Genomic DNA, 10,371 nt, shown 5'->3' with positions numbered 1-10,371 from the left:
TAGCTCTAAAAGCTGTAAAGGAGGACGAATTACCACAAAAAGAAGGACATTTAGGCGTCCTCTGAGTACATTTTCAAAAACCCGATAAAGGAGGACAAATTCTCCTAAATGAGGACGTATGGTAACCCTAGTCTATATTGTCAATCAGAACATATTATAAAGATTATATTCTCGTGGACGTGGTTGATTGCGAAACGCATATGCAGTAAAATTTTTGCGTCTAAATCTTCAAAACTCCAAGCCTAACTGATTTTACAGAGTATGCATGGCCTATAGGTTAGGGTTGCCATAATTCTGCAACCCGAATTCCGAACACTCTTTAGCGCCCACTAGTCGATTTCAAAAATGGGTTCATGACGTCAAACAGGCAAAGCTTTGCTCATGGACTGGAGGTGGTCACGATCCGGTTCAGGAGTACGTGGCTGTGTGTTGTGTAACTGGGGCCGAAAGCATATGTTTTCAACCCCTTCCCGCCCAAATAAGCAATGATTTTGAGCCCACACTATGGGGTAATCGATGCAACTTCTGGGGAGGGGGGGGGGTGGTGCTTGCTATATGAATCTGTTTAATATATGCATCTGCTCGGTAAATTAATTGAATTAATTCTGTCAATAATATTGTTTATTCCATATTTTACTATATAGACACTACTCTCCACCCACATTATCAGGGTTTGCGGTATAGAGCTGGTGGAGGATTATGAGTTCGAAAATACAGGGAGCGAATTTGCACATCGTTAAGTCATTTTCAAATCCTACCGATAAGATTTTTATTCAGCCTTATGCCGGTGCGCACAATGGAGCTTTATAAACACCCCCACATCCTGTGGTATTCTAACCTTTTATGGTCGCGACTTCATCTCCAATTTGAAAATGTTCCGTGGCGCAGATCAAAATAGGACGAGCTGATTACTAAAAGAATCAGCACCTTTGCCAAGACTTATACTCACGGGCTATTTTGGAAGCTGATTACGTTCAACATATTCGCAAACCCCAGAATAAAGGCAAACGACCCCCCCCCCTCCGTTTGGAACAAGCAGCTTTGATTAAAGCATTTAAACGGCCGTAACGCAGGTTGTTTTTATTTATATTTTATTGCAGTTTTTGCGAGGGTGGTAGTGTCCATATTAAAATAAAGAAATGTGATGGTAAATCGCGCGCAGCGCGAAGAACAATATCGTGCTGCAGCACAACTATTCCCCAAAAATATTGTTTTTATGCTGATTTACGAAAAAATTATGAGCCTATACGTCAAGTCTTCAAAATTCCGGACATTTGGCATATTTTAGAAATTCCTCCCGGACGCTAGTTTGAACAGTGAAATTCCGGACGTATGGCAACCCTACTATAGGTACCTTACATAAGTGCTCCCCAACCAATTTGTCTCCGCAGCGACCAAACAGGAGCGAGCTGAAGATGTAATTGTATTTGAACAATTGAACATGCATTCAGCTTAGATGCCTTAGGTGCCTTGAGTAACCCTGATCAGATCAGGCTGATCTAGACCAGTGGTTCTTAACCATGTCGCCAGCGCCCCCCTGGGAGCGATTTGGATTTAAAAGGGCTGGAACACTCAGGGGCGATAGGACGCCGAAGAAAAATGGCGTAGCAGTACTGATGGGGTAGTAGGCTAGTTTAGGGTTGCCATGCGTCCGGAATTTCCCGGACATGTCCAGAATTTCACTGTGCAAACTTGCGTCCGGGAGGAATTTCTAAAATATGCCTAAATGTCCGGAATTTTGAAGGCTTGACGTAGGCTAATAATTTTTTCGTAAATCAGCATAATCGCGGCCATAAAAGGTTGGAAACCACTGGATGTGGGGTGTTTATAAAGTTCCGTGGTGCGCACTGGCATAAGGCTGATAAACAATCTTATCGGTGTGATATGAGCATGACTCAACGATGTACAATTGTACGCTCCGTGTATTTTCGAAGTCATTATCCTCCACCCTGTATTTTCGAAGTCATATCTTCCACCAGCTCTACCGCTAACTCTGATCATGTGGGCGGAGAGAGGATCAAACTATACAGAAATATGGAAGAACCAATATCAGTGACTGAATTCATTAAAAAAATTGAACGACCAGATGCATATAGAAACCAGATGTATAGCATGCCCCTCCAGAAGTTGCATCAATTACCCCATTGTGGGTATAAAATGATTGTTTATTTGGGCTGGAACGGGCTCAAAAATGTGGTTTCGGTCCCAGTTACACAACACACAGCCACATACTCCTGAACCGGAACGTGACCATGACCATCTCTGGTCTATAAGCAAATATTTGCTAGTGTGACGTCATATTGACAGACAATGTGCTCATACCTCATTTTAAAATCCACTAGTGGGCGCAAAAGAGTGTCCGGAATTTGAGTCAAAGAAATGTGGTAACCCTAGGCTAGTTGCCATAGGGATGCAAAGTTCTATAGTTATATATATCCTTGAGATCCGGTTGCAAAATTCATTCGTTTATTCCGAACAAAATTAATCAATTATCCAGAATTTTGGACGATGTATTTCGTATTTCCACGAATGCAGTGGTTACTATATTTCAGTGGCGGCTCGTGACAATATCGGGTGGTGGGGCAAGGGCTGCAACTCAGACATGGGGTGATTACTTTATGAATTTAATCGATTGCGATTACGATTACTTCGGAATCACGCGATTACGATTACGATTATGATTACAGCAAAATCAGGAAGTAGTCGATTACGATTACGATTACATTGAAAAAGTAATCACGATTACTCACGATTACATTTGTTTTGCTTAGGACTATAATCTTAAATGATATATGGGAAGGCAATACAAGGATTGCGATGAAAAGGCTTAATGAGATATCAACTTTCTTCATACATCTTGCGTCATTTGCTTATTACGTCATAATATATCAATTGCACAACTTTATAGTGCATGATTTATCGCATCCAACGATTTGCATTATTGCCAGGTCTTTACCTGCCGCGTTCCAAATTCCTTAATAGAGTGGGGAGCGTGCTCGAAGGGGACTCAAAAGTATTTCGTAAACCAACATATATTATAGAGCATTTTCGAGAATTTAATTAATTCTTGTAAATGTTTTTCGAGCTTTGCGATTCAAATATCTCTAGTACAGGGGTCACCAACGCGGACCAAATGAGTCGTCCGCGGTCGCTGTAGTATAGTGATGGCTTTTGGGGTGGGCGAGGTGGGCGGCCGCCAGGGGGGCTGGCCGAAGGGCTCCCCTATTTGGATTATGCGCTTTTTTCAGGGATAATAACGAATAACATGGAAATCCGTGTAAGGCAAGAATAGGATTCCGTACAGATGTGTCAATCATCATCAAATCTCTGCATTTGTTAGAAACGTACCATATGCCGATAATCATCACGTCTCTGCATGCGGTAGAATTACTTAGTTTTAATTTCGTCTATCTTTGCACACATGAAAAAATAGACACGGCCGAATCCAGCGCCTGACCAAACCTTGATAGATAGATAATAATAACAGATGCGAAAGAGGGGTCTGGGGGGCGAAGCCCCCCATACGTTACGGATAGATACTTATAGGGCGGCCCCCGGTAAGTCTCGCCCAGCCCCCCCCCCCCGTTCGTATGGCCACCACTGCGCTGTAGCAAATATCCAAATGAGAGATTTGATAGTTGAAGCTCGTTTCATATGAGCAGCAGTTGAACATGGGTCGGCCGACGCCAAGGAACATATGAACGCAGTCGCTCGGGGCATTGCTTGTCTTCGCCCACGCGGCGGCTCAACGGGAATCTATATAGTTAATATTCCCGAGTCTAGACGCGGAGATCGGCGCTTCTGCGCGCACTGCAGCAACGCAATTGAGCTTGGAGGAGCTGGTGTGAGTCCCTGCGAGTGAGCGTTTTTTTCTTGGTAAGGGGCGGAAACCCGGCCCAGTGCTCTGATTGTCTTACTCTAAGTGAAGAAATCCAACTGAACATGGATAAACGACGGGACTAGGCTACGTGGTAACCCGTCGGTCGTCGCAATAATCAGTACACATTACACAAGAAGTAGCTTTTTGTTTCAAAGCAGTTGGTGACCCCTGCTCCAGTAGATAGCTGGGTTTGAAATGCATACCTGTTCCCTCAAGAAAAAACATACATAGGCTATATTTTATGGGAACAGGCATTTCGTAGCCGGTCATTACCGCGCCACCATCCCACAACACACCAAAACATATAAGCAGTTTCGGCCAACACGCAACTCCACGGGATGTGATACCAAAGAAATACCTTGGCCGAAACTTAGGGTATTTTATTGTCAATAGCCGCGCTGAGTGGGCGGGACTAATAACTCCTGTCCTTCCAATCTGGTCCCACAATGCAAATGTCACCCGGCGCATCCACAAAGGAATAAAGCCATGATAATTTGTGTGTGCGTCTCACAAAAGATATTCTTTTAGTCTGCTACGTTTGGGCGAGTACAATATCTTGTGATTATACAACGGACTGGAGGTCGCGAATTAACAACATACAGTAATTATAACAACATACCAGATGCCATGAATATGAATTACGTGCCCCAGCTTTACAGGTAAATCTGACACTCGGGGCTCAGAGAGGTTATACATGAATAGTAATATAATGCAATTACCAATATTATTGACGAAATTCACTTTTGAAAGTTGACCAACGGTTGAACAGGGGAATTGCTGTTTTGGCTGAATTGCTGATTCTAGCTACAACCCACGCTAACATGTCAGGCTATATAAGCGGATGGTTATGGCGGCAGGTCCAAATGCTAAGTAACGAACTCTGAAATAACGATTGACGCCCGTTTCAAGTAGTTATATGAGAATAAGATATGGTTAACATAAAAATTCTGCCTTCAACTTAATACATATACAGCGAGCTGCTGTTACGAGAAACGGCTAACCACGGCTAGGTTATGATATATATCAGCAGCTGTTTATTTGTAATGCTTCGTTGTGGAAACTGCAATGTCTTATTCGACGAGTACAAAATTCCGAATCTTCGTCAGGGGCACGTGCGTACGTAGGTCTCCTGCTCGCTAAGCAGCAATGGCAAACTGCGTTTAACTAAGCACAACTAAACATTAATACATAAGTTACTATTTGAAACTATAGGCAGAGTGGTGATCAATATCCTGCTGCGAGGTAGCGGCTTCTGTAGTGTATTGATAACCTGATATACACCACGGGAGGTGTTCTTACAATCACACTACAATGTCCGTCGCATGTCTGTTTACTATATGTGGATACTTGTTACGCAATGACGAGCGGAGCTAATACTTCTGACGTAATAATGAGTCAGTGGCGTTTTAAAACAGACGTTTGTGCTAACGCTAACGTGGTATATTATCTCATTCTTGTTCACGAATATTCAGTTTATGTCATAGTCCTTGTACAAACAAAAAGTAATCGTTCATTCACAAACAAATCGATTAGATATGGGAAGTAGTCGATTACGATTACGATTACTTCGGATTTTTTTCGAATGTAATCGATTGCGATTACGATTACTTCAAAATGCTGTAATCGTCGTAATCGATTACGATTACTAATCGCGATTACCCCATGTCTGGCTGCAAGCGACTTTTTATCAAGATGACGTCACGATGGCGTTTTCCAACGTAAACAAGTAACTTGAAAATACCAAGTGACTTGAAGTGTGGTAACTGCGTAAACGGCGTACGGAACAAAGATTCAACACGGTTCATGTTCGCACTATAGACCTGACTAATTATCTGCAGAAATGGAAATGACTATAACTCGAGAGATAGCGTAAGCCAAATTGGAAAGGTCAACGAGTTCGGACAGATACGCAATTGTTATCTCATAGATTGGGCCTGTCATATTGAAATCAAAACATCATTCTAAAGAACTAAGAATAGCAGCCTCGGAAATTCGGTCTCGGTACAGCAGAGGTCTCAAACACGCGGCCCGCCAGACCATTTTGTGCGGCCCGCGACGACATTTTAGATTTTTCCTAATTTGGCATTATATAAGTGTCACATATCTTTTCAGGTTGTAAATTGAAAATCCCCTCCTAAATTGCTCCGAAAGCCCTAAATTATTCATCAAACTTCACTTTCACATCAATTGCAAACGCTACCATGCAGTGGAAGATTCACTATTTCGCCACATTTCCGATTCATGATGACGAAATTTGAGCCTTAGACGATTCGTGATTGAAATTTGTGAGTTGGACTTGTACGCGACCTTTCTTAGAATTACTCACACTCGGGCTTACTCGATGGCAAAATGAAAATGCCTCGGGTGGACTTGGAGGGACTCGGAATGCCGTGAATTTGTTTTGCCATAGGCGCAACAAACTAATCGCGTGTTAGGAAAATAGTAATAGATCAGAAGGTCGCAGCTTGGTATTTCGTTAACTAAACAAGTAGTTATGGCAACCATTGGCAATCTGTTGTTACATCTTTAATCGCTAAACCATGTTCATAAAGGTGCCGAGTACCGTAGTGATACGCTCCCAACGATGTAATAGCAATGGGCCGTTCGGCGTTCCGACATTTCAATCACTAGGACACATTCATTAATATATTTATATTATATTTATATTTTCTTCTGCTCCTATATTAGAAGATATTTGGCCATGAGATTAATAGCCTACTTATCAGAAGTATACCCGAATCCAGGATTGGCATTACAATGCTCAACTTAAAATTGTTTTGATATCAGATTAGTCTCTTTTATCAATCTGTTCAATTCAAAATATTCATAGTAGCTGAAAAATTATAACCCGATAGCTTTTATGATGGCACCATACATTTGTCCACCCATATGGTGTCTATATCTTATAATTAATATATATCAAGTACAACAACAATTTTATTCAAATAGTTATAAATGTGATGATTCTTCTCGTGCCAGGCCTAAATTGATACAAGAGTAAATCACATTTTGACGATGAGTGTTTACTGTCATACTGCTGGATCGGCTCACTTTCAATAAGACAGTTCATTCCCGCCAAATAAGGCCTACTTGGAAAGACATTAGAACACCCCTATAAATGCTGCGGTCGCGGCGTCGTCAAAACTGGAAAACTGGCCCGCGAGCACATTTGAGTTTGAGACCTCTGCGGTACAGCATAGGAGATTTTGGCCTTGAAACTGGAGACTGTAACACGACACATACGGCTTTATTACTGTCTATAGGTCTGCTGCGAAATCACCTTTGGAAAATATATTACCGAATAAATACTTGGAAGCCTTAAACTTAGTACACTGTTACATGACATCATCGAGAAGTGGCCTCATGGCCCTTTTCGGTATGGTACACTGTCAAAATTATTGCGAACAGACCAACACCGAATTTTGCGTAAAATTTACTGAGGAATAGGCTGATCATGTGATCAGCTGTTAGCCGCCATCGAAAACGAAATAGCTATCGCTCTTGACAGAGGGTTGTAAGCAAATGGCTTGAAGGCCACGCAATTTCACGGTGAAATTGACATTGGAGAATATAATTAATATCAAAGTAAATATTCGAATGCAAACTGAGAATGATATCATCATCTCAGTTAACGTTACCGCAGATACACCGGCTTTTGCGTGAAATCCGCAATGCGTTGTAGGCTAAAGTGTCAGATCGGAGCACATCTCTACCATACTCGACCATGATAACGAAATTACTGCCCTAATCATTGAGTGTCAACCTTGAGACTTGGCACAGCGTTCGATACTAAAATCAAGACATACCGTGCAAAAGCTTATGACGGATCTAGGTAAGGAGCATCGTTAAAATCAATAGAGACCAATACCATCTTTGCGTATAATCTGTTAGCGATAAATGACGAGTCAGCTCTCACTCGAATTAGGAAACGAAATTACCACTAACACAGTTCAGTGACAAACTTAAAACTTGGCACAGCGTTCGATACTAACAGACTTACCGTGACAAATGTCATAACCGATCTCAGTATTGAACATCGTCAAAATCAATGGATACCAATACCGGCTTTTGAGTAAAATATGTTTGCGATACATGACGGATCAGCACACACTCAACTTCGGAAACGGAATTACTACCCTGAACTTTAAGTAGAAACCCTGAAACTTGGGGCAGTGTTAAATACCACCATCACGACATGACATACCAAGTTTCAAGAGTTTTCATGGTGTGAAACACCATCAAAATCGACCTATACCAGCAAAGGTCGACTAAACGCATATGACGGTAACCGAGTTCAGCTAACCGGTTGCTCGGTAATTTTATGAATAGGAGAGAGTAAATCACCGTTTCTTTATTGTGCGCGGCTTTGAGAGAATAGACAGTGAAAGCTTGTTATGAGCGCTACCGGGACATGCCCCGGCTAGGCATTCGCAAAGCGAAAACACAGAAGAGAATTCGAGTTTCGCAGAGACTTCGCTATATATGGGGGAGATGTGGTACCGATGGATCAAAAATTGGAAAATGATGGCTGGCCCCAAAATGTTCAGCCGAAAACAGCAGATCTTTTGCTGGCTCAGCACTTTGATACAAGCTCTACCTATCGCTCACACATACATGAATATCCGTCTTTTCAAAAAATATTTATGAGCGTTCAAAATTTGTTGCTCGAACGTATCATCGGTCCCCACCCGTTGGGTCCAATGGCACACGACCCGGGGACCTATGAGACATACTCTCAAAAATTCAGATGTGACAGCTTTTCTTGCTGTGTATATTATAGTCTAAGCTACAGCAAGCCAAAGAAGAACGTTTGGTCGCAACCGTCAAAAAATAGAATTATTATTAACTCAATTGTTGCCATAAAATCACTTTTCGATTTAGACTCGATCTTATAAATTTGAGAGTACATACATATTGCCCGAAAATCGACATTGTGACTTCCAAATACCTCGTTATAGCGATAAAACATCACATACAATTATTACATAAAGATCTTCTGTACGTAGGCATGTTTCAGTTGTTGCATGATTAGTATGCTTGATTATTTTGCTTGATTTGGCTATTGTATCATCGGTGCCCACCCTACGAATTTTATACATGAATCGAAAAAAATTCCACTCAAGGAAGTTATTTATTAAAATAATATGTGCCATTATATAGCCTGATACAAGCCCTACACTTCATAATAAAAATGATTGCTGGTTTGTTCGTGTGTTGAAGGTTACAAAGAAAAATGTATGAGTCGATTGAAATGTAGTTTACACCCCCCAAAACAGAAAACATCTGTCAGAGACGCCATAGCTCCCGCACGTCGAATCTTTTTGTATGTGAGGAAAGATTTAGCCAGCATGCAACTGTAGACAAGCTCACGGAATGTAATCATGGAATTATCATGGAGAATTTTTCAAGTATTTTCGGTCCCAGTGATCCATCGGTACCACATCTCCCCTGGGCATTTACAAGCGAAAGGACAAGAAGAATACGACTTTCGCTGTGATTTCGGTATACATAGATTGGTGTGCGTCTATAAATGGTAAAGAATTGTTATTAAACAGAATTTTAGGTGGGGCAATGCCCCAGTTGCCCTATAGGACGAGCCGCCACTGCTATATTTCATTTAAAATGTGTTTCTTACGCTTCATGTGCGTACTTTTTTATAGCAAAATTTCTCTTCACACAGTTCGATCACACTAGATATGCGTTTTCCCGACAAAATGTTTTGAACTAGAGGTATTATATGCTGCAGCACACTGCGCCTCAAAATCTGGAAGCGTGGATCTATACCATTTTTGAGGGCTGTTTGTACAAGTACAGTAGACATGATTTAAAGCTTTTCGACCAGAATGGTCCTTGTTTTCGAGAGATACAAAATACCAGTGATGGGATCAAGTCATTACCTTCGAGTCACGAGTCATTTCGAGTCATTGCACATTTTGACTCGAGTCAAGTCGAGTCAATCGATTTTCGAAGGTGACTCGAGTCAAGTCAAGTCAGGTCACTCGATTTTAGGAGGTGACTCGAGTCAAGTCAAGTTGCATTTTCGAAGTATGAGGCATGATTACGTCATTGCATTTTGCTAGCTGTCTGAAATACAGATTGAGTGGCCATTCACGCAAGAAGGCGCTGCATCGCTCACATATACGTAGAACTGTTAAACTACGGAAGTATAATTACATAGCCTCAGTTTATAGTTACCAGCAAAAATAGAGAATATAGAAACGAATTGATAAGATGCAATACATTACCCATTTACAAATCGATATGATACTATTCGAGCCTGCGCCAATGGCTGAGGACTATATAAACCATATTCGAGTTCAATTTCAATAAAACAAGAGTTTATGCTAAGGTAAAAACATAGAACAGAAATAGACATTTTGCTATTTTATCACTTTACTACTAGTTTGCAACAACGCCAGCTCTAAGCTTCGATCACTTCGTTTGCAGTCAATTTATTTGTGAGAGAACAATGGAGGTGAAACGCACGATTA

This window comes from Botryllus schlosseri, chromosome 6 (assembly GCF_051294905.1).
Source record: "Botryllus schlosseri isolate E-star chromosome 6, Bs_hap1, whole genome shotgun sequence".
NCBI lineage: Eukaryota > Metazoa > Chordata > Ascidiacea > Stolidobranchia > Styelidae > Botryllus > Botryllus schlosseri.
Note: the sequence above shows the minus strand (reverse complement) of the source record.